This window comes from Anser brachyrhynchus, assembly GCF_964034855.1.
Source record: "Anser brachyrhynchus genome assembly, chromosome: 3".
Lineage (NCBI taxonomy): Eukaryota > Metazoa > Chordata > Aves > Anseriformes > Anatidae > Anser > Anser brachyrhynchus.
This window is the reverse complement of record NC_137696.1, coordinates 119456377-119482815: the sequence shown is the minus strand read 5'-3', so window position 1 is coordinate 119482815 and position 26439 is coordinate 119456377. Positions and strand designations below refer to the sequence as shown.

General features: G+C 39.5%; 1 long non-coding RNA gene across 3 annotated transcripts in view; it reads right to left on the bottom strand.

The window, feature by feature from the left end:
• The window catches only part of LOC308191952, a 95425-nt gene that overhangs the window by 7715 nt on the left and 61271 nt on the right, over positions 1-26439 (bottom strand). For all 3 annotated transcript variants that reach the window (XR_013948408.1, XR_013948409.1, XR_013948410.1), the window contains 2 exons: positions 18321-18383; positions 6598-6729 (listed from right to left, as the gene is read on the bottom strand). This is a non-coding gene — a long non-coding RNA (uncharacterized lncRNA). The remainder of the gene's footprint in view (positions 1-6597; positions 6730-18320; positions 18384-26439) is intronic.

Genomic DNA, 26439 nt, shown 5'->3' with positions numbered 1-26439 from the left:
CTTTGCAAACAGGTAAGCAGAGACAGCAATATATCTTTGCCTAAGGAGCAGGGTAAGAGGTACAGTTACAAAGAAATATCAGCAGGCAGCAGATAACTGTCGTGTTTGTATAGGAGCCCACAGTGACTAACTGTACACCTTACAAGTAGGATGCCTTTTTACCACCCCACAGTAATGCCTGAACAGTGCATTGCCCTTCTCTTTAAAGATGAATTTGATGAACAAAAACATAATTATCTCTAGATTCCATGGTCTGAAAGTCGCCAAATGTAGCAGAGTCAGAGGAACTATGTTGACCCAGGAACTATGTGGTCCCATACCTTTCAGTCAATCTCCTTTCTTCACAGTGTTCATACTTTACAACTCTGTGTTGTTGCTTTGCAGGAAGGATACATTCTTGCTCTGGAGATAACAATGTTTCTTAGCAAGATTGATTCAACAGCCAGCTATGATCATCAAGGCTGATTTTTGTAGCCCATTGCACCTGACTTGCAGACCCCAGTGCAGCTGTAGTCCCTAAACCTGTGTTACTCACATCCCTCCTGGAGAAAAAAATTAACCACGTTAGCAGAGACTCTGTTCTTCATAAAAAAATGAAATTTTTACCTTGTCAGTCCTGTGCAAGGAGAAATTAATCTGATTTAATGAAGTGATGAAGTGTACTGATCTGCCAGGGATGTAACTGTAAAACCTGATGGAGTCCCATATGGCGCACCCTTTCCCATGGAAATAGCCATTATTTCTGATTTTTGATCACCTTTTGAAGCCAGGCAAAGGAAAAAGAAAGAGTTTGCTGCTTTGAATCAGTGGAGAAATACGAACGAGAAATTGTATGTTAGTGCACCAAAGGCAAGAAGAGAAGCCTTCATTTTGACCTTTTCAAAATGAAGGTCTGAATCTGCCACTGTCACCAAGAAAAAACAACTCTTTGCTGGGCTCACATCAGAGTTGTTATCTGGAGTTTGAAGGGTCTCAAACTATTTTTTTCAAGCTTAATTCTAGCACCATAAAGACAAATAGGAAATATAAACGTTTTAAGAGGAGCTAAATTGTAAAACACACATTTTTTTTAAAAGAATCTGGTAATGTCTCAACGTTCATTCTGGGTGCCAGTGTATGGGAGATAGTGGGAAATAGCAATATAGTCCTTTATGCTTTACAAGCAAGAATTGGATTGTGCAATAAGATAGATGTCTTCAGATGGGGGAAACTCAGGTTTAATTCCCTGTTCCGACAAAGACCTAAGGACCTGCAGTCCCTGCTCTCAGACCATACACTGAGGACAGTTGGACTTCCACAGCTTCCTACCTGCCTGTGTTAGTGAGGACAGCTAAAGTCTTTTTCAAAACAACAGAAATTGTTAAAAAACATTCAGAAATCTTCATTCCTTTTGAAGAGATTTCAGTTTTGGTTAGTGATCAATACTATGCTAGCACTCTAAATTCAGGAACCAATTCACCATTGCGGTGGATTATACATAATTTCTGCATTGTTTCTGCAATGAATTGAGAGATAACTGGAAGAAAGAAGAGGTATGATTATCCAGTTTGTTGATACACTATCTTAGTTTGTTCTGTTCTTTTTTTTTTCTTATCTTTTTTGTTGTTGTTTTTATGTGAAAACTAGGAATTTTGTATTAATGACAAAGAGCCTTCATGTGGCTTCTTTTCCAGTGGATCCATCTGAATACCCTAACATCACTTCATTACGCAAAAGGAAAGTTATGATTCGTTCTGCAGAAGTGCCCTCCAAACAAAGGAGCCCGTGATAGCTTACTGAGCAGGCAAATTGATATTGTTGTATTTGCAGATCAGCAAAGGGAAGCACAGTTTCCCCACGTGAGCTCAGCTGTGGACGTCCATAAAGGCCAGGACAGTGTCCTGCCTTTCGGGAGTTTCCTGGAGAGAACTAAAAACACATTAACCTTTTACTGCCATGGAGACTTGCCTTTGCTGAAACTCTTCCTCTTCTTATCAGGTCGCTTAGTTGTCCTGAGCTCAACATGAGACAAAATTCTCCTGCTCAGTGGACACTACTTAAGGGCAGCGGAATAATTTCTAATAAATGCATAAGCTCTTCTGCATAGAAAAAGTTCCTTAGGGACAATGCAAGAATTACATTGCAATGAATCTCCAAACCTAAATACAATGCTGCTCACACAGTCCTCATAGAGGAAAGACAAGAGAAAGAGTGGTACATATTAGCCATATAATTCATACGCAGCTAGAGGATATTTGATACACGATCCCTGCATTCTCAGTTGTAGACACACTACATTAATATGTAAAGAGAAAAGCACTGTGAGCACAGCATACATGAAGAGTTCAGGATGCCATGCAAGAGCAGAGCTCCTCCTCGCTTACCTCAAGAAGGCTGAGAGAGAGAAAGCAGAAATAACAACTGCTGACATTTTTAGCTATTTTTTCAGGCATATCTATAAACTACTAACCTATTTCAACACAGCTCTGGTTGCATAAAAAAAGAAACAAACAAACAAAACAAAACAAATGATATATTTGATCAAATATTTTGGATTGAAAAAAAAAATTGTTTGTGCATGTGTTTCTTTCTATAGAGCTACCCTAATTCTAGAAGTGTTTAAGCAATCTACTTTCTCCAAAGTTGGAACATTTTATTTGTCTCTTCTGGTTCTGCTTCTCCTCTGAAAGAAGCCCCAGTCTACCATGAAGCAAGATGATGCACAGCTCTGGTGCTCCTGGCTGCAGGTCTTGTTAGAGATCACAACTCCTTGCAGGGCAAGCAGGGACTGCAATCTGCCATGCAGTAGGAAGGAGCATGCTGCTTGATTCAGGCAAGTCACAAGATCAGCCACACAGTACTGTGGGTCCCCCTTTCCTGAAGCGCTGTATTTGAAAGTGTAAGGTATAAAGCCTCAAGTGTAGGCACAATCAAGAATAGTACAAGGACATAGTTCACCAGAATTCATTTTTAGGAGGCTGCTTTTTATACTCTCTGTAACTTCTCTCCTCCCAGCTTTTCTCTCTCTGCTATGCAGACTTTTGCATCCTTCAGGAATCAAGAGCATGCTACCATATGCTAGCAATGCTTTGCATTTCTGTAGCACTTGATATCAGAGCATTCAAGGATTTCAAAATACTTCAAAGGCTGAAAGACACTTATAGGAGCTTGACAAATGCAGGGAAGTAGAAGCTCAAAACAACCAATTGACTAAGGCCAAGGGAGAAACACAGCAGGGCAGATATTCCTGTGCTTTTAGAGCATCATGAAGCAATACATGCAGCAGATATATACCAGTCCAGCTGACATCAAAGCAGAACTGAAGTTAGCAAATGCTTGAATACATTCCCTGTGTGAGTGGGTTCTCCATGACCCCCTATACCTCTTTGGTCACACGAGAACCTCCTGAGCAGGAGAAAGCATCAAATCAGTACAGCTGTAGCAGATCTTAAGTATGTTTTTGCATTATTGCTGGATACCATAATATTAATGCAGTGCTAGTCAAAGATACCTGAATGTGCTGTTTAGCTTTCAGTCAGGAGAAGTTTCCAGTTCAAGCATTTTTTGCATTTTTACCAAGGTGAAAAAAATAATGAGTGCATTAACACATACCAGCAAGGTGATCAAACAAGGGGAAATTTTACCGGCTGCAGACTTTAGCTACAATTCAGGCACTATTATGAAAGAAGCAGCACATTCAGCTAAAGGTCTTCTTGATTTCAGCCTTTCACAGGGTCAGGGGTGTCTTCTCTGTTAACAGCCCAGGAAGAGTACATCTCACTTGAAATGGAGATGCCATTTTACCTCATTATTGCTACTTGACTATGTTTTCTTTGAGAAGTAGTAGAAAAGTGAGCTATAAGTAAGTGCTAGGCATGGTGTTTTACATTTTAGATGTGTAGACATAAAATAGACTTTTTGGTTTATAACATGTTCCTTAAACTTAGACAGGAAGGGAGGGACACATTTCAGGCAAAGTACAGCTTGAAGAAAAAATATTCTTAGCTTAAATGTTCATTGCGACATTAACATTTCTCTACTACTGTTTCTAATAGTGGTCTCATTAATTTAGATCTGTAGGATGTTATTGCAAGGCATCCTTTTCTAACAATTGACTCAGAGATGGGTTGATTCTGTATTTGTAATAAACCATATACTCTGCAAAAAGAGTTTTTTATTTGCATTTTTACATCCTACTTCTGTTTCTTTATTGTCGTCGCTAGTGATGTTCTTTCATCTTATGTACATTCTCTCCACTGAAACTTAATAAGCATCTGGTGTTTCTTCAAAACAAATTTATCTTTAATACTTAATATTGGTAACCTGCATTTCACCTTCAAATAAAACACATTGGGTCCTTAAAAAGAGAAAAACACTGCTGCTTATACTGTCCCCTTCCCCCTGCTCCTCTCAGTTTGGTTTGCCCATCATAATAACATCCTGCCCTGTGGTATACATGCCCTTAAAATAGTCCTAGTTATTTTTAATTTTCTTCTCTGCTGTTATTTCTTGTGTAATTGCCTTGCTGTGACACCCTCACTCACCTTCTCCCTTTGAATCACAGATTCTGTTTGAGATGGAGGACGCTGAAAATAGCCATAGTCCTAGGAATCACATCAATTGTACACGGACAATAGCAGCACATCAAGAGTACATCACAGGCAAAGACTCCCAAGCATGATCATACCGTGTCAAAGCAAACTGCTCCTTCGTTTAGTGGTGTTTCTATCAAGACTTTTTGGATAAGCATCAGAAAAGGGGACAAGAAAGCAAGGGACTATAGAATAGTCCTTCGCCTGGTATAGACTTGCAGTTTCTAGCAAGCTGCAGTTTAGGGACTGTAAGTTCTAAATGCTATTGCTAAACACATTTATTGTCCATTTTGCAGACATTTTTTTCCACAATAATTCTTCTAATTATTTTTCAGCCTACGTATATCTTTAGTCTACACAGAGTCTTACAGTTACTTATTGAAGCACTGAAGAAACTTCACTAGATGAACCAAGTTAAGAACACTTTCATTTCTGTACACACTTAGATGGAGAAGGCATTTCTATCAGTAAGGGGACCTTGGTGGCATCAAATGTTTCAACAGAAGTTTTCTTTACAGCACTGGTGAGGCCATACGTGAGCTCCACAGTACGAGAGACATGGACATATTGGAGAAGGTCCAACAAAGGTCCAAGAAGATGTTGAAAGGACTGGAGCTCTTCTGTGAAGAAAGGCCTTGAGAGCTGGGGCTTCTGGGCCTGGAGCAGAGGAGGCTCCGGGGGAGCTCCCCCATGGCCGTCAGGACCCGCAGGGAGGTGCGGAGAGGCCGGAGCCGGGCTCTGCTCGGCGGTGCCCAGGGCCGGGCCCAGAGGCCCCGGGCCCAGCCCGGAGCCCCGGCGGCTCCCCCTGCCCCTCAGGCAGCACTGCTGGGCCGGGCGGGTGCCGGAGCCCTGGCACAGGCTGCCCCGAGAGGGGCCGGGGGCTGCTCCTTGGAGAGCTCCCCGAGCCCAGGGACATGGGGCTGGGCACCCTGCTGGGGCAGGGGGGGACAGGGGCACCCAGAGGTCCCTTCCACCTCAGCCATACTGTGACTATGAAGTTAGAAAATTCAGCCTAAGAACACACTGCTTTTTTCTTTTTGTTTTGAACTGCAAGCTCAATTAAGCAGTGAAAGAAATTACTGAGGAGTGTGCTAGAATCTCAGACACTACAAAGTCTTTTATAGAGGTTTGAATGGCTTTCTGAGAGAGATGCACTACCTCATCCATATCCTCCTCCACCACAGATATCACTTGGATTTCTGAGCGGTGTTCAGCAGCAGATCACTTCAGAGATCCAGCCAGGCCTTCTTTAATGTCAGATTTCAGGCCTCGTCCAAGACCTATTGGCATTTCTTCCTAAGAAGGCACACCATCAAGAACTACTTTGTCTTTTTCTTAAAAACTGCCCTCAGTTCCTGCCTATACATATGAATTTTAAACCTTCACCACAGAGGAAGCAGACACATCCTTGGCAGGAGAGACAGACAAAGGTGAAGGCTCATCCCTTCACTGCAGACAGCCATGGTTCAGAGAGCAGCAGCTACACCTCACAGTGAGGGCTTCAGCGGTTCTGATTCAAGAGAAAAACAGACAAATGGGGCAGGGGTGGACATGGGGCTGGGAACACAGAGAGATGTGGGGAAAGGGGAGAGAAGGAGGAGGCTGAGGAGCACCAGGGATGTCAGGGAGATCCAACTCCACAGGGACTGCATTTACTGAGTGTGTTGCAAATTCATGGCACAGAGGTGCCCCTGTCCTGCTTTGGCCTCCTGGACAGCTCCCTCTCTGCCGACAGGGCTCTTTGATCTGAAACACAAGGGTCTGTTTTCCTTCAGATCATGAGAGACCTTAAATGCACATTTTCAATGCCCAAACCATTTTGACCCAGGTAAGCTAGTCTGCTGAGGTTTCACATCGTCAAGCACCCTGCCACAGCAAAAAAAAACCTTTCTTGCCATCCAGCTTGGGGTCAAATTCCTGAAATGAAAGTGAAAATTAGCTCAAGGCAGGTTTTGTTATGAAACTCCCTGGAGTTTAGAAGTTTTGGTTTAGGTTGGTTTGTTGTTTACTTGTTTGTTTTTCTTACCTGCTTCAGATCAGGTGATCAGAACTAGATGAATGACTTTTCCCTTTGCAGCTCCCCAGGGCTGCTGAGCACCGCTGCACCAGCAGAATTGCAGGGAGTGAAACAAAGGCTGTCTTTCTGCGTCTCCTGAAACTGCAAGCAAGGATAGCCAGAACAGTTATTTCTGTCTTTTCAATGCATAAAACGAAGTAGGTAATATTTGGCCTTAAATAGCTTGTACTTTAAAAAAAAAAAAAAAAAAAAGAGTTATGTACATCTAGAACAGCCTCAGAAGCGAACTCTTGCTTAATACTTCTGGATATGAGGTAAATTAATGGTTTAAGTATAAAATCCACAATTTACTTATAACATCTTAAAATTCTTTCTTCAAGTACGGAAATGGCTCGATTCTTGGAAATTTAGTAAATACATAGGAATTTCTACTCAAATCAGTAAGAAGTGAAGAACATTCAGCTTTACTTAAAAAATCAGATTGTGTACATGCTGTTATAGGGAGTAAAGAACACCATTCGCAGCATCCCTGCATGGGGTAGACCTTTGAGTGAATCTTATTCAGACCACACCAAAAGGAGACACAAGAAAAATCCAGGACAGCAAGGGAGATATTTATTATGTGGAAGTATTTACTATTGTTTAATGCAAGTCTTTCAGTACTCCTCTGGAAGATCAGCCCACACCTGACAAATCCTGAGTAAACTAAACATTTTGCCTTGATATTCCTTGAGAGCTAATACAACCAAATTGGTTACAGGTGAAAAAGCCATGGGATATTGTTCAGACCCATCAGACTGCTCTTCAGTATGATGTAGTTCTACTCAAGAACTCTGAAAGGGTTGTTAGGCATTGGAATGGGCTGCCTAGGGAGGTGGTTGAGTCGCCATCCCTGGAGGTCTTTAAAAGACGTTTAGATGTAGCCCTTAGTGATATGGTTTAGTGGAGGACTTGTTAGTGTTAGGGCAGAGGTTGGACTAGGTGATCTTGGAGGTCTCTTCCAACCTAGACGATTCTGTGATTCTGTGATTCTGTGATTCATACGCAGCTTAATTATCCAGGATCTGTGTTGTGTTGCAGAGTTCAAGTAAGAGAACAGTTAGCTGTATGGCAGGAACAACCAAAGTTTTACAGCATTTTAAAACCTGGCTTTATGGGAATCAAAGGTAATTTTTTCTGAATTTGTAAAGCTACCCTTTTCAAAGGACAGCATTTTCACACTCCTGTTATTTCTAGGCTATCTTAAGTTTTTCTTTGAAGTCATCTAAGGAAAACTAGTATATGCTTCAGAAAAATGCCCAGTTGAATTCTAGCAGAGGTCAGACATGGTAGGCATACATCTTTTTTGTACTTTTTACTTTTACCTTCACAGAACAGTAAAAAAGTCACTGTAAAGTCTGGTTTAGTTAAAAAAAAAAAAACAAACCAACTTTATAGACCATTGTTTTGAGAAAACAGCCAAGGTGGTGCACAGAGAATCAGTCTTTGCCAGCTTTTCATTCAGATTTTCAATTAGATTGAAGTTTTAACCACTGACATAAGAGGAATACAGGCCTAGAGCAATCAAGTTAACATTTTTAAGACCTGTGTTGTTAGTCTGCTGCGGTTATGAGGCAAAACTTGTTGGTGTTTTGGTAAGTAACGCCAATGCATTTTATGCTGGAATGGAAAGGAGCAGCAGAGAGCACCTTCCCATTTACTGTGGTTCACCCGGGGAGCAGTAACTAATTAAGATGCAACAACACAACTGCTTGCAGTTACATGCCTCTGCCCTAACCCGAAATTTCAGGCTGGATGGATCCAATCTGCTGTGCATTAGCATAGAATCTTTCAGTGCAGATATTTCTGCAGCAGAAGGCTCAGTCTCCAGCACCTAGCATAATTCAATTTGTTGAGCTCCCACGGGGATAACCAGGACAGAGTGCAGCTCTGCCAATCCTGAGATCTATTGAATTAGATCTGTAGGAGGTGCTGACCTGAAAGCTTGTGAAACTGTGTAGGTTAATCATGTAAACAACCTACTTCCTTATATATGAACTGATTTCATGTATTTAGGTATCTTCCAAGCTGGTTCAGGACTTACCAGAAGTGCCATCGTCCTAAATTCATGGAAATACATATCACCACACTTACAGCAATGTCATTTCTCTTGCTAGAAAGAACAACTTTAAATCAGAAGGGTGCATGTCTGCTGTGTGAGAAAACATGGTTGTATATGTGCATTGTTAGGCTTTCCCACGGGAGTAGCAAGAACAATATATGGAAAGTTATCAGAAATAATTTCTATATTCATATTTTTAAGCAACAGAATTACTGATATAATCCCTATTGTGACCTGGAAAATTCAGAATTGTGTTTAGTCCTTTGCAAAATAAATAAATATATAAATGCATCTTCAGAGAATTTGTGATTCTTAATGGTCAGAGCAATGTGTTCTGCAGCCCTAGTAACTGCTGTTAATTGGGAAGTGACAAAGCCAATGCAATAACACCAGGATTGGTAATAAACCTGGTCAATGGGAGGGCTGTGGGTCTGGTGATATAATCAGATCTGTTCACACTGTAGTTAAGAGATGTCAATTCATGTGTGTTTGTAACATGCTTCAGTGCACCCCTACCTACACTGTTAGAACTGATTGCAACATACCTATAAATTTCATGTTGGTTTCTGAAGGCAAGAATATTTCTTGAAGGAGGGAATTCAGCAGACATCAAAAAAGACACTGCAATTTTTACTGTAAGGCTATCTTGAATCATTCCTGGGTGACACTGAGCATTTTGGAAAGGTTTTCCAGGTCTTAAGTTTATCAGTGTTTGTTGGAGATAGGTGGAGATTATTCCATGTCTGACTGCTGGAAAGAGTGAGGTTGTTTGGCATCACTCTGCAGGATTTAATGTTGCCTATGGACAGCAACTGGAAACCAATCCAAATAATCCTCAGATCTGACTCAGTGCAGCAATTCTAAGTGTGTATCAGCTCCAAGACTAAAATCCTTCATGATATTTCTTGAGTTACCCAAAAGGGGAAAGTAACACATATGTTTCAAAGCTACTTAAAGGTGAAAGCTCTGCTCTGAATAATTGCTCATCATCTTCTGATGTACACATGGTGCTCTAGTCCCTCTGATAGGCTAGGATTTAGCCTGACATCTGAAAACTGTGTTAGATTCCACCCCGCACAATATAATCTCTGTAAATTGATTTATATATGTAATTTTAGTGGAGATAAACAAAGGATGTCAGCACCCACCTCCTGTACACCAGATTTCACAGTGGATGGCTTCTTCATTATAGGATGTGCATTCACCTTGCAAACAACCATCAGGAGACAAATTTAAAATTCAAAATCTTTTTATTTCCTTGTTTGAAACACTTCCAGAATTTCTTACAGTGTCTTTGTCTCAGATAGTCATTTATGGCTTTATTCAAATATTGCCTTCCCCTGCTGACCCATCAAAGAGGTTTCCTCACTTAAACTGTCATCCTGCACAAATGGTACAGTCATGCTCCGTAAGTCACACAGACTTGGAAGCAGCTGTTCACTCATGGCTACAGAAGGAATCAGAGATGGGTGTATAGGACTCTGCAAAGAAATCTTTGGGCACTTCCCAGAAGCACGAGTAGAATGAAAATCCATGAGCCTAGTAACTGATTACCAGCTCACTGAGCCAGAGCTGTCTAAAACTACCCTCAGTGAGTAAATACAGAGGAAAAACGGGACAGCTGGCTTGGCAAGGTGTTGAAGCAAAAATTAGTTATGCAAGTGATGTGCATGGATGAGGTTATACAATGGGCAAACACGGCTTCAACCAGCAGTAGCATTTGTTCCCAAGTCCTTCAGTATTAAAACCAAGGGCAGAGTTCAAAAATCAATGCCATTACATTAAATGAGCAGCTCATTCTCACTTCAATTCTCAATTCTCATTACCCCGACTTGCCACACGTATATTGTGTGACAGCTTCAGCAGAATATGTACACTTGGTACAGCTCTATCATGGTTCTTGTTCTTAGGCCCATAATACCCATAGTCAAATGGCAGCAGTAATATTTAAGCCATAGATCTTCAACACTCCGGCTACACATATTCCAGTAAATTATACAGGGCCAGTACTTGTTCCTTGAGATACCCTGAGACCAAGTGGAGCTATCTGGTCACATCCATGTAGTTAGATTCTCCTATCACACACCAAGGTGACGGTATCCAAAATGCCATTGTAAATGGTCCCTGGTCCATGCTAACTCTCAAAATATAACCAAAAATATTTTGGAGTCTGCTAATTGGACCACGCTAAAAATGTGCCAAGACCCATGACAACATCTTGATAGTATAGATGGTTGAGTTTTGGAGCCCAGGAAACCACCAAGCACTGTTTGATTTACTGGTATAGATTGGCTAAATTAAGCAAAACAACTGTTGTTTGACTATACAATGTACTACACCCTGAAAGGTACAATGCGACCGCATCCCATAGCTACTGTTTACAGCTAATGGAAAGCCTTCTTTTGTACTGCTTTTGTACTTCTTTTTTCTTCTAGGAACAGACCACAGACATCCTCACTCTACTGGAAACAAATTTCTGAATTTCACTACCCACTTTGTAAAAAGAAAAACAAGCACTGTTAAAAATATGGTCTAAATTGATATCCTACAAGTTTCAAGGAATGCTTTCTTATTTGCTTTTTTTTGTTTGTTTGTGCTTTGTCTTGCTTTTTTGTTGTTGTTGTTTGTGAGTAAGAGTTCTGCATTTATTTTTTCCACTGCCTTCATGATTTGATTAACTTTGGTTCCTCATCACCCTTCTCTCTGTTTTCTATAACCCCATCCCATCCTTCCTGAGATGTGGAGACCAGAATTGCTCATAGTGTATGTGCAACCAAAGTTTTGAACAGCAGCAAAGGATCTCTTCTTCAGTACTCTCCCTGATGATGCCTCACTTTCTGTTGGCTTTTTGGCTGTCACTGCACATTAAACCACTGATTTCAAGACCTGCCAACAGTGATGCCAGGATCTCCTTTCTGAAATGACTGTCAGTATCATGGAGGCATGGTTTAGATTTTTTTCCCCAGATGAACTACTGCACATTTATTCATAACAGAGCTCATCTGCCACATTTTTGACTCATTTTTGTCAGATCCTTATAGAGGTCGCCACTGCCATAAAACATCTGACAAAGATAATTAATATGATTTGTATTGCCCACAGATCTGGACCTTTAACAGCTTATCCACTTCGAGATCATTCATAGATGAATGTCAAATAAAAGTAAGACAGCCCACACTGATAGCTGTAAACCCAAGCATACTGAAAACTCATTTCCTTGGTATGCAAACCCTAAGGGCCACACCAGTCACTAAGAATGGAACAAAACTTACTAATCCATTCAAGTCAAGAAGAGACATCACATACTCACTCAACCTCAGTGTAGGCTTAGGACACTGTGAACAAAAATCATGATTGTACCAGTTTCCCCAGTTCTTGTACTGCCATATTGTTACTCTGTATTTTCCATTCTTAATACTATGGAAAGAGCAAGATGATATATACATACAAAAAATAGCTTTAGTGACTAAATCCTCAGGAAGGTTTGCATGCAAGTTCTTCTGTCTAGACAGACAAGGGTTAGAATAGTATGGCTGGTGTCACTGTTACAACAGAAACAGTGGCTGGATAGAGAAGCTAGTGAAAAACTGAAATTTGACATTGGTTGCACTATTTCACTGACACTAGTGTGAATGAGTCAGTTTTTGTCTTTCTGGCAGAGGAAGAAATGCATTGCAAGCATAGCACAGATTAAGCAGAAGAACGTGTAGGTAAAACAAAAAGAGAAATCGTGGCATTATTTCCATCTTATTGCAGGGTCACCTATTCTGGATGCTGCTTCAGACTCACCATCTAGCAGTGTAAAAGGTCCTTTTTTTTTTTTTTTTTTTTTTTTTTTGAGGGAAACACAGAATAATCACTTTGCAGAAGGGGTTCAACCAAGTATCCACAGTTGTAAAGTGTATACAAACCAATAATGAAAGCTGTCCCTCTTCCATCCATGAGGGCTACCTGTGACGAAAACCACAACCTAACAAATTTTATTTCCCTTCTTCTTGCAAAATTCCCCAAGGCCTGTTTGAGAGGATATCTAATCCACTCTTCTCAACACCTCTTGCTCTTGAATTACCTAATGTAAAAGATGAATCAGTAATATGCAGACTAGAGTTCTTTTAAAACCTAGAGAGGAAAATGCAGTGCAATTCCCACAGGTTCCACAGCAGCAGCGGTTTGGCTGTGTGCTAAACAAAATCTTCTCTAAAGATAGAAGCAGGGATGTGTAGAAACTAACTCATACAGCTAAAGAAAACAAACAAACAACCCAGCAAAACAAACAACAACAAACCAAACAGGAGTTCCCGAAACAAACCAACAAAGATCAGAAAAATCTTTTGAGCATATCTGAAGAGGAGATTTTGTGCTAAACAGCTACCTTCTCCCCTGAAGCACTAGCTAATCCTGCAGAAGAGAGGATCCTTCCCTTCTACATGTGTACTAGTTCTATCATGCCTGCAGCTGAAGATAGTCAGTTATCCTCCCCTTGGTCCCCACAGCTTCATCCTCCCCATTGTCCTGACAGGGCCATGGTTAAAGTCCACTACAGTCCCTTTCTGGATGACACCCTTGTATTTTTTGTTGTGGAAAGCAAGTATGAAAATGAAGCATATGTGAATGGAGAATTCTCCTAGAGAATAATCATCCAGAATAAATCTCTGGAAGCTTCTGGGATAGAGTAACCAGGAACACTAAGAATCCATGAAAACATAGATATTTTTGTAGCAGAGTTGTAGGATCTTCCCCTTTCTGTATTCTTCTGGTCTATCAGGATAGCTGGATAGACCAGATTTTCCTAACTGAACATTAGGAAAATGTTCTTCACCAAGAGGGTTGTCAGGCACTGGGACAGGCTCTCCAGAGCAGTGGTCACAGCACCGAGCTGCTGGAGTTCAAGAAGTGTTAGGACAATGCTCTCAGACATAGGGTCAAATTTTGGGGTGGTCCTGTGTGGAGCCAGGAGTTGGATCCAATGATCCTTGGGGGTCCCTTTCAACTCAGGATATTCCATGATACTATGAATTTGATTGTATTAGATTTCAAGGAATATCAAGGCAAAAGGGTTAGTTTACTCAGGATTTGTCAGGTATGGGCCAATCTTCTCAAAGAGAAGTACTGAAAGAATTAGATTAACAAATAATAAATACTTCTAGTTAATAAATATTAAACATTTAGACATATGGTTTGATATTTTGGGGCCAGGAGTTGGACTCAATGATCCTTGGTGGTGTTTTTTTGTTTGTTTGTTTGCAAATGTATGTCTTCAGCTTCTTATTGATTTACTTTTCCTAACGCCAACATAGACTTTGTCAGTGCCTTACTCAGTTATGCAGTTAAACCACAATCAGGTGCTAATAAGGTGGCATTCACCAGTGGAAAGCGAATATTTTTGTATAGAAGCACTTAAAGCAGCAACCATGTTCACACTAGCAAGGATAGCTAACACAATACAGCATTTGGGCTCAGCCAAGCCCTCAGTTTCAAAGTGCTTGGAGGTCTGTGCCCAGTGAATCTATCACTTCTGACATATGAGTGACAGAAATAGAGTTTCTGCAGTTTAACAACTTACAGCTTGTCAGCTTCATCAAGGTAAATGGCCACCTTCACTCTTCTAACTGAAAGAAAACGTTGCCTGACACCACCAAGAAGCTTTGGACAGTAACTGAAGTTGATGGATCCCATTCTTTTGCGATAAATAAGAGTCAACTTTGTGGAAGAGCAGCATAACTTTGGGGGGGGGGGGGGGGGCACAAAGGAGTCTATCCCAAGACTCCTTCCAAGTGCAAATTGACTGTCTTCACAACATCCCAGTGTAAGTGGAGGATGTTTCACAGGTTTTATAGCAACCGAGGTCCAAAGAAACCAGTGGGCCAACCAGTCGGACTTGCTGCTTGCTGCTAAGCATCTCCCAGGCTCTCTGTCATCCATTCTAAATGTCCTGGTCATGCAAAAATTCATCCTCAGAAATTAAAATTATGGGGCACAGGCCTGAAACAACTGAGGTCAAAATGAGACTACAGATCAAAGCATCTGCATTGGTAGATGGCATGGAGAACCTCCAAGAAACACAAAATCAAGAACTCCTTGCACAAATGTCTTCCTCATGAAAGAAATGACTCCTATCACTGGTAATGGCTGAAAGAAATTTTTTTTAAGATAATCTTTGGACATGCTCTCCTAATAGTGATAAGCACATCCTGGAAATATATATACATATACATATACATATATATATACATATACATATATATACACAGAGTATATATACAGGGTTTCTGTCTGGAAACGTGGGCCCAGCTGTTTACACCTATTAAAGAGGTAAGTAGAAGATTATGACAATATTTGCTTTCCTGGGCTACAACAGAATTCTGGTCTGGTAGTTATGGATTAGTATTTCCCAGGCTCAGTCTCCAGTCCTATTCTTGGTATTGTCTTTCAAGGATAATGACAAGATTGCCAAGAGTGATAATATTTTCCTTAAGGAGATATTTGCTCTGTGAAAATATTAAAGAACATCCAAATTCGTTTCACCCATGTTCTCCTCTTGTCCTCCATGGCTGTTAGAGTACTACTGTTTTAGCAACTGTGCTAATATAGCATGACACAGCTACAGAGAAAGCTTCCAAAAGCAACATTTGCCATTACAAAGGTGTCAGCATGTGTACTTTATATACTCATTTTTATTACTGTTAAAGTAGTTACCCTGAAAAATTGTCCATCACTCCTGCTTAATAATTTATCCATCAAGTTGATCATCATCAGAACTGACACCCAACATCAGGCAGATTATTGCCATCAGAATATTAAAAAATAAAACACTTGCTCACTGAGATGCTATATTGAAGAATTGTTTCTTGACTGGTTGCATACTGATCCAAAAATAACTTTTGTTAATACACAATAAACCCGTTGGCAACTTCCCCATCTATTTTTAATTTTTTTCTGCTATACTAGGCAGAAGAAAATATTTTGATTTCCAATGTAAAATTTTAAAATACCCACTTTAGTGACTCTCCATGTATAGCTAATGCTCTGTTTTATTGTGCCTGTAAATGACTCGTCCTTCTCCCTAGTCTCTTCTTGACAGAAGTAGAAAACAAAAGCTGTTGGATTCACTGGCAGAATTTAAGAGCAGCTCCTCATCTTCTTTTGCCTTCACAGATACATTTTATCGTCCTTTCCTACCAGCATATGGCTGAAAGTCTATATCCTAAAAGTCCAACCCTCACATCTGTTTTTGATGAGCAATAATTCTGGATCAAAACAACTTGTGGAAAAAAGATTTGAGGAATTTCTCCGTATATAATAAAGATTCACAGAGATCAACAAGGAAGTAGAAAGAGAAAAAATTACAGGATTCAAACAAGATAGAAAGTATACCTGAGGAAGTCAGAGTACAGCAGGGGTCTCTCTAAAACTAAATGAATTTCATACAACTTCCATGAGATATAAGAAACAAAAAAAAAGGAAAAGGAAAAGGAAAAGGAAAAGGAAAAGGAAAAGGAAAAGGAAAAGGAAAAGGAAAAGGAAAAGGAAAAGGAAAAGGAAAAGGAAAAGGAAAAGGAAAAGGAAAAGGAAAAGGAAAAGGAAAAGGAAAAGGAAAAGGAAAAGGAAAAGGAAAAGGAAAAGGAAAAGGAAAAGGAAAAGGAAGCTGAGATTGGTTCAATGCTGACATTTATGTTTTCTTTTAAATTCGTTTATTTTAAACCAATTAAATTTCATTTAATTTAAAGAGCAAGCATTACATGCATTGCAAAAACATGAGTTTATGGATGTTTGTGATGGTGAACAGGATTTGGAGGCTGGTGCCTGCCTTCAAGCCATGCATGTTTGAACATCAGACCACATAGCCTCTGGTTTTCTCCTCACTTTCACCAAGTGATCTTAAACAGGTGAGAATTGGAACCACTTGTATTTGCTCTTCTGAGTTACTTCCATGCAGTGGAGAATATGTCCTGTTCAAGGTCTTCCCTCCCAGTACTGCATAGGATAGTTCAGCAAGACGATGCCATTAATGCTTCTCCAAATCACACATTTAATCATTGCACGCAGCACCTGGGAGATCAGATATGCTCACAAAAGATTCAGTGACACTTCCAGAAATGAAGATATTCAAAGGAGAAAGAAGTCATATGCTTTAAATTATGTGATTTTGACATTATTAGACAAGCAGAACACATTATTACTAATCTCTGACTTTCGAGAGAAGGAAGAACAAGGTCAGACCTTGACTGTCAGGCACAGGTAAAGTACTTTCTCTGTCCCTGCATGACTGATTTATCAAGCAGGGACCATTCCTTAAGCCCTGACCTGAGGTTACATTGTCTGAACAGGACATGGGAAACTGTTGGACACAACACAGAAAATTGCTTTGTGCGATGAGAGCAATGTGCAAAGCTGACAAAAGCCCCAGATAGTACCGCAAGGGATGGTAGGGTTGCTGTGCCACTCACCTTTCCTTTACCATCCTAGGGAAAGTTTGTGAGAAATGGCCAAGTTTCACAGGTAATTGAAGGGGAGTACTGGGGACCTGTTGGAGAGCAGGACCTTGAAAGGCCATAGCAGCTGGGGAACCTATCAGTAATACCAAACAAATGTGCAATATCAGTAGGTAACAGTGTCAAAAATACCAGGTTTGGCTATGGGTATAACAAACCTGTGCCACTGTGAAAAAAAAAAAAAAAGGAAAAAAGTAATTATAGGTGGGTTGTTGATTTGGGAGAAAACTATCAGAGAAAAGGTAGTACAAGGGCACTGAGAGGCATTGTTAAACACATGTCGCTGAATTTAAACTGTCTAAAAATCTTCAAAAACTTGTTTTCAAAACTGCCACTTTAGAAAATTATAAAATTCTTTATTTCAATGTCTCATGTTCAGCCCACATTTATAATTCTGTATGTCAGAAAATCCAGCATCTGAATGTTTCTTCTATCCCAGAAGAAGCATGTCTTTCTTAAATGTACTTTACATTCATTATTCCACAGTTTTTTGCAATTTTAAATCATCAGGTTGCTAGATATTAAACAGTTGGAATAAACTTCACTAATGAAGTACCTTTGGGCAAGTTTGAAACAAGAAAGCAATTTAAAAAAAAAAAAAGATCTGATTTAAAAGTGCAGTATGTTAGGAGCTGACTGTATGCAATTACTTTGGGTGGAAGCCTGTAAGCTGTCTAAAGGGACTCTGCTGCCATTAAGAAAGCTAGTTCAGCTGTATTTTCCTGCTTGCTGACATACACACAGCCCATAGAGCAGTCACTGCCTGGTACTTCCTTTGGGAACAAGCTATAACTTTGTAGTCCTACACATTTAAGCTTTGAATGCCGATGCATCATAAAAATAAAAAGCAAACAAAGAGAAAAAGCCTGCAAACACATTGAAGGAATTTAAAAAGAAAAGGCATTAAGCTCCCAGTGCCTGATTGTCCCTTGCAGAGCATTTTGTAGGTTTGTTTCCTTGTTAACGGCAAAGATCCACTCTATTGAACCCTTCAGACCAGCCCTACAACACACGTTCTGCTGTCAATGACAGGCTCCCTCAATTGTTTTCCTCCTCCCAAACCCAGTTCCTTCCCTTTTCACTCTCCCAGTCTGCACGTCCACACCCTCCACCCACAGACACCTTCTGGTTACCCTCACCTTGAAGATGGATGATGTCCATCACCTCCAGCTTCCCCTCCCTCTTTCTTTGCCTAATTTTGCCTGAAAAAAAAAAAAAGGCATTGGAGCAGTAACTGTACATTTCAGTACTCACATCGCATTGTTGCTGAACTCTTCCAACAAATTTTCTTTGGATGTAATCAACATCCCATCAACATTCCATTACTTCTCCCCAAACAATCACTAAAATGCCTTGACAACAGTCAGAAAGAAAATTCACTGACATCTATAATTTGGGGGTTGCTTTTGCTTTTGCCTTTTTTTGTTTGTTTGTTTGTTTGTTTGCTTTCTGTGTGGTTGTGATTTTCTTTCTTTTTAAATTTTCTTTTCTTTTTTTTTTTTTTTCTATATATATAAGAAACATTTTGGAGCCTGAAGGTTACCTTGTCTTGCTCGTTAATATATATATGTTGTCTCTCAGTGCCCATAATCTGTATGTCCTGAGGGATGAATTTTGGGGGGAAAGGCACAAATGGGTTGTTAATTGTTTCCTGAGGTTCCTCTGTGTTACAATAGAACAATTTCACTAACCTTCCACTATTTAGAGGTTAAAAAGTGAAATTTTTAAAGGATCTTGGTACAGGTCCCTCTGATCTTTCCCTTTAAAATCTTCAATCTTGTTCTCTCAAGAAAAATCCCTCAGCTTTGAGTCTTCGATGTAACTGAAAGTGATTACAAGCCAAACATGGGATTTTCCTTTTGAGAGGTGATGCGGTAGAGTTATGATAATCTGCTGACATTTATGTCGGACTTTTTTTAAGAGCTTTTTTTTTTTTTTTTGTAATACCTTTTGCACAGACATTTCACATCCAGTACCCAAAGATGTGAATAAAGTCAGAAAGGTGGTTTGGTCTTTGTGTCCTAAAGAGGGGGAAGACATGGTGACAGGGCAATTCCTGGACAAGGCCAAAGGGAAAGACGTGCAGACTACGCATAGGGCCACAGCTACAAAGCTCATTTATAGCTCAGGCAAGGTCTATAGGCATAAGTAAATGATAGTCTCCAAATAAAAAGTCTCCAAAAACCTTAAAATATTTAAGGAGGAAATCATGGGAAAATCGTAGCTATTTGTATACCATTTTTATAAAATGTATCCTGTATATATATTTACAAAAACTAAAGCAAAAAATAAATTAACAAAAAAAAAAGCCTATTTTTTAATCAAAATGGAGAGGGAAAAGATCTCTTTTTCTTAGTGCTGCAGAGCAAGTAATCGGTTTCTTGTCATCTTCCACTGCCAAAAAATTTGCCCTACAGAATCACTTCAGAATGTCATCTTTTATTAAGAAACAACATTTACAGAAGTACAGCAAACATCTATTTTTTCTGGCTCTTCTCCACCTGATTTTTATCAAAAGTTTTCTCTCTATGCAGCAGGATTTATTTAATGCAACTACCACAGCTATCTTCTATTCAGTACGCTTCACATAATTAGAGCATTGCTGCTCAAAAACTGTCAGGCGTACAGCAATGGCCAGAGCACCTGAGATGCCAAGCATGAAACTGTACAAGGCACTAAAGATACCTCCAACATAGGACCCATCAGAAGTGATCAAAGATGAGTTGCAATCCATTATTTGTGCACCCATAAAGGACCAGGTAGGTCTCTCAGATCAAAGCAACTGCATAGTGAAATGCATTTCCCCAAACTGTTTCATACGCATCTCACTTCTAAGCTTCTTTTACACTTACTTTCTTGAGGTATGTGGCAAGTGTATGATAATAGCATGTTTATTTATTGTGTAGTCAGTGCTCAGTGGAGTGAGATGTGTGCTCAGTTGTGTGACAAACTGTGAGGTCAGATGGAAATTTTCTGTTATTAAAAAAATGTATTTCTGTTATTAAAAAATCTGTATTTTTAATGCTGCCTGAAACAATAACATATTAACTGTCTTTCACCGGTATCCCCAGCATCCTCACCTGCTGCATGAACTGTTATTTTTTTGTGAGACCCACAATTTTGTATCAGTAATATTCTAGATTATGTGCAGAATATTGATGACAGTGTAAGAAAATTACACTTCCCAACTCAAGCTATCTGTTTGCCATAGATGTAATTAGTCTTGCACAGATTAAAAACATTAGGCCCAATGCATCACTGAATCTGTACATAGATTCTGTGCTGGTCTTTACATAAGAGCTGGTCCCACGCTGCATGTCCTTCCTTTTCCATGGCCTATGTATTCCTGATAGCACTGCAGAGGAAAAAGCAACTTCACCAGCTGATAAAACTCTTCATTTTCTGAATTTTATTAAGTACTCCCACACAGAGCTACCTTATAGGAAGGGCCCAAAAATAACATAAAGATCTACAAATGGATTGTTTAGTTTTCTGTCTGCCTTAATCTCTGGAATGGCTAAGACTGCACTTTATTAGCAGATATTAATTCCTGGGGAAATAATAATATCTTTATCCCCAGGTTCCTCAACAGCTGTCATATATTCCTGAGGGAAGAAGGCATGAATCCTGCCAAGTCCTAACAGAGGTGGATTTTGATTTTCTTTTTTTTATTCCTGCCATGTTTATGTTATGTTATTTATAATAGTAATAATAAATACCAAGGCAATTAAATGGATTTTATTTCTTCATCCTCCAAAACACTACTCACTTTTTGGTGTATATTCTGCATACATGCTTACAGGAACTTCTCCCCTGTGGCAGCCACCTACCCACCAGCCATGATGGGATCTGAGCTCTCCAAATTGCATTCAAATTACTGATGGAAGCCAAGACTCAGAGGCTACATCTCTGCTAGCCTGTTCTCTGGCCCTGAGGCCAAGCAGCCAGTCACACAGTAAGTCTGTAGGAGAGTGGGCGCTTCAGTGCTCTTTCTCCTAATTGAGGTTTGCCCCATATCTCCTTGCCTAGTATCTCCCTGACTTGCAGTCACAAAAGACTAATGATATCAGAGATCTTTAAATAAAGGGCTTAGATCTAAATTTGGTACCTCACTATATGGTTTTAAATATAACCCCCCAAAAAGTCTGTACCCAGATTTGCTTGTCTGTATTACTGGAAAACAGTATTTTTGCAGCCTTTTTCAGGCAGATGAGCATTTTCTTTGCCTCTTCTCTATGATGGTTGGATGCTGGTCAGCTCTGATTTGAAGGTGCTGGGACAAGTACTAGCACCAGAGCTAACCAAACCAAGAGCAAAGTTCTGCTTAATGCTGCCAGCTGCTGGATCAGAATGTGTTAGCATTGGAAAGACCTTGCAGACATACTGTGCTTCACTTTTTGTGATTGTTCTGGAAGACATAATTGAGAGCCAAACTGTAGTCTTCATTTGGGAAATTACAGTGTTTACTGCTTTGATGTCTACAGCTGAAAACTGTTTGGCCATGCCTTCACAAAGGCAGGTGAAATGATCTGCTTTAAGCCACCCAGTTTGCCAGTGACAGAGCCAGGAGAGCTAAAAGCTAGCACACAACCAACATAACTTCCTTTTTTCTCACTTAAATGAAGTATTTCCCTATCTTATAAGTAAACCCATTTATTCCTATGGCTAATCTTTCCCATTGAGTAATAATAGTTGATTAGGCATTCAAGCTTTGTCCCTTAACATCACTGACTAATGGGCAAATTAGCAGTCTCTCTATGAGTGGAAATGTAATGCCGCTATTCCCTCAGTCCATTGGAGCAAAGAATATTTATTACCCACCTTGCTTTTGTTTCCTTTGCAGCTCATGCACTTTGCACCTTTCAAGAGTCCCTGGATGCCACTGATAAAAAAACAGCTACAACCTCTGTGCTGGCTTAAGGCATGCAGTAGATCACTAGTATATGAAACAGCAAGGACAACAAAACAAGCTGGATAATTTTCCTGTACTAAAAATAAACAGTGAATAACTGTTTACATTTAAATAAGCATATTCAGCATGTTCACATATTATATTGTAATTACTTAATAGCTTGAACTTTGTTAAACGATGCATTTTATAGCACACATTCAATCTCTCTTATATTGCACGGATGATGCTGACAGCAGCAAGTAATCTATCTGGGCTGTGCTTCAGGTACTCACGTAAACCTTGATCTCTCTCTTCCCCACACACTATTCAATTAATATCTCCCTAACTTTAATTGACATTCCTCTTTTTCCAAGGGTTCCCAAACTTTGTTTTCCCAAAGATGCTTTGTCATTCAATTCAGTTCCTCCTACAATTTTGCACACTTCTATCTTCCTCTTCTGGCTGCAAATATTCCTTCCCTAAATTTTCTTTTCCCCCAGGTCCCAAACAAAGAGAAATTTCCAGCCATCTCAGTTATCCTGTACTTGTAAGTGGGCAGAAACAGATATTTGGGCAGTGGTGTAGAGCTCTGGTTGCTATTGCTGCTGGGTGAAGAGAGAAATGCACAAACCACGCTTCAGAAGATGCTGCTATTAACTAGGACAAAAACTACCAATAAGTTCCTATCTTTACAAGGTGGGTGAAGAATGCATTTCTTACTGAGAAAAAAAAAAAAAGACCTTGGACAAACTCACATAAACAAGCCCTGCTGCATTAACTAGAATTAAATTGGCATCTATCGCTGCTTGGTTGCCTACCTTGCCTCAGGCTCTGTGAAGTTACAGCTCCATCCAGACAACATATGTTAACTTTCTTGCTTCTGCCATAGCAGAACCTACATATCCAGGGTAGCTCTGAAAAGATAGCTGAATAGTTCCTTGATTATGGACATTTCCCCTCTTTAAATATATATATATATATATATATATTTGTTAACAGTAAGGAACAAAAGCACTGAAGTAAATTTATGCTTCAGGGAGGGAGAAAAGTTACCCTAGAGATTACTTTAATCCATTTTTTTCCTATGGCTGAGTGTCAGAGACAGTTGCACAAAATAATAAACCATCCTTGAATTTTGTGCATGCATGAAACCCCTAAAGCTCAAGGCATAATTTTTCCTGATTAGAGCACTTACTCTGACATTCCTTATGACTGCAATAAGTATTTTAATTTTAAGAACATCTACTCTTAACTCCTCTTCAGTCTTTAAAAAGGCAGTGATTCACTGTTTAAAGCTATGCTTCCTAAAAGAGCATGTTGCTGGATCTTACAAAAGACATTTTTATCATTGGGTAGAAAATCATTTGGAAAATTGTTTCTTGCTGTTGGAAAAGCTTCCAAATGCCTTTCCTACTCAAGGAAGGAACTTTAAAGTTAAATCGAAATGGTTTTAAATAAGTTCTGATTCATAAAGTTTCTCTGATGTTAAATCCTACTCTTAATTGGGCTGCTGGCATAGCTGTGCAGCGATAGAGCCCTCCAGATCGATGTGAATGGGGCTAAGTATGCGAGTGCATGCTATAAAATCACCACTGGTAAAGATAGATTGCAGCTTCAGCTTTGCTGGAGTGTATCTACCCGGCCTTGTGTTTATATAATTGGCTATTGTCATTCTACAAGATTTGATCTCACTAATGCTGTAAAGCGATCAGGAACCTCTCAAAGTGTAATTGGTGCAATAGAATGCACAGCGTAGAGCCAGCCAGTGAACAACTAAAATGTCAATACAACATGGCCACCTATGAATGTTATTCGTGCACTCTTGAGCTGGGGGTTTATTCTTTCTTGCAGTTAATTCCTCATCTATAGTATTCTATTTGTAGATATTTTAGGTAAGGCTGAAATATATTAAATCCTCTCCAAACGCTGAACTTTCAGTAGCACTTTGATTACATATACACAACAAAAGGCAATCTAAAAAAAAGTATTCTATCACAAGTCCTCTTTAATACCCCTTGTGCAACAATTCAAGATGATAATATAAATACACACTGCAAAAAACTATGAATATTTTTATTTCAATGGCACCTCATGCCTCAAACACAGAAAGAGTTAAACCTGCTGGGCTAGGTATTGTAGAAACTATCAAAGCCAACAGACCTTTGAAATATAAGAGTTTTTAGGCCTATTAAGTATAAAATACTTTTATTAGAAGCTATTTATTTTAATAATTTTTTTTTTTAATTTTTAAACTGGCTTCCAAAGTGCACATATAACTAGGTTTATAGAGATCAGAAGGGAAGAAAAGAAAGACAGGATGAGTAGTTTTAGAACAATTTCTAACAGATGATGTTCCAAGTAGGCTTGGATCCTCCCCTTTGCCTGAATAAAACTAATACAAGTTTGAGCAAGATAGATCTACATACATCATGCTTGCACCAAATAAAACTTCACAGAACTTCTCCTTTGGGGAATATAAAACACAATATTCTAGGCTTTCCAGTTTTTCACCTTTCTAAGCCAATTTATGTTAACAAGCACAGTGCAAATATCCTTATATCTTTCCATGTTCCTCAGTAACCCAATAACCTTTTTCCCTTCCTGAAGAAAGCGTTTCAGTACTGCATGAATTTATTCAAATTTGCCACCAGCAAATCTACACATCTTGCCAAACATACAGGAAATTGCACAAATTGCTCTCATTTGCTCTACTTCCCCAAATCGAGGACCTCTGTGTCCCCTCCCAGCTTCTGGTGCACTCCCAGCTTCCCTGCTGGCAGGGCAGCACGAGGAGCTGAAAAGTCCTTGGCTGTGTACAAACACTGCTCTGCAACAACTAAAACATCTGTATGTTATCACCACAGTTTTTATCACACATCCAAAGCACAACATTGTGTGAGCCTCTACAAAGAAAATTAACTCTGTTCCAGATAAAACCGTGAGAAAATCACAGTCCATTTGTTCTGCCTGAAAGATGTCTTGGTAATGAATTATTTTGTTGTTATAGACCTTGAGTGGATTCATACTTGTAGACAACATTCCACGTTCACTTTTATATCATCCCATCACTGCTGGGATACTCAGCAGCTTGGCATTTTCTTTCAGCTCTCACCGTGCTTACTCTGACACTGTATTCCTGCCTACACCATGGTCATTCCCTGCGCTGTGTCCCAATATGCTGCAATTTTTCAAATGGACATCCACGTGCCAAGTGCCAGAAAGACCTTAAATGAGATGTGCGTAATTACTCAGAAGACAGTTACCTCCTCAGAGAGGTACAGTGCTTGGCAAAGAAGTGGGAAAACTGCCAGTCCATTCCACCCTTAAGAAAATTTCAACTCACAGCTCCTACATCTAGAGAAGCAGCTCCCTGAGACTGCAGAACATCTTGGTGACCATATAAACCACGTGTTGATCTAGCTGTTCAGAGGTTGCAGCGCTTGGCAGTACCACTGCATAATTCTTTCCCTAGTCTTTTGTGCTAGCTAGTCAAAGTTGACAAGCTGTGAAATTTTCCGTAGTATGTCTTTGGTTACACAAACAGCCAAGCTTTTAGTGCACTCAGTAGGGAGATCACGTAGGCTTTGGCCAGCCTTTCACTATGCGGTTACAAAAGCCACTGTCTTCACTCAGTTCCAGTTCTAGCTCCTCAAAATAAAATTGCAGGAGGCACCTCCCTGTGTTGGAATAGTTTTGCTCAGCATTATCTGTGCTGTTTGAACAGACAGGCTATGAATTTCAGATTGCAGCAATGTATTTGGGAATAATAAAGATTTCCCTTTGTTTATTTTCTTTAATGAATTATTCCAAAATACAATTTCCACTCATTTAAAAGAATAATTAGAAATGCAGTTACCAAGAACCTTTTCCAGAAACAAAAAAAAAAAAAAAAAAAAAAAGTATAAAATATATAGCTTTATTGGATTTATATCAAACTCTGATTGAGTCTATGACTTTCATTCATGTAGACACCTCAGAAGTCAAACACAATGTTAGGAACATGCTCTTTAAGCCTGTTTCCCCCCACGTTCTGAAGTTTATTTGCTAATCATATTCAGGATTCAAAGTCTCCTTTCAGAAGCTTTCCTCAAATGTCATCCTCCAAGTATCTATTCACTACAGCAAAAGAACATCCCAGGAAAAAATAAGAGGGCACACAGCATTTTTTTCTTGCTTTGGGAAATGTTCAGCTATATAGCCTGAAATTCATAATACTTTTAGAATGATAAAATATATATTTTTGTAGACATATTTAAATTTCCCAAGCTCCAAGCTTCATTTTCTGTGAATTCTGCACCATGGCAATCTACGTAAGTAGAGAATACAAAAATGTATAAAAATGCAGAATAACAAGGAGTAGTTTGGCT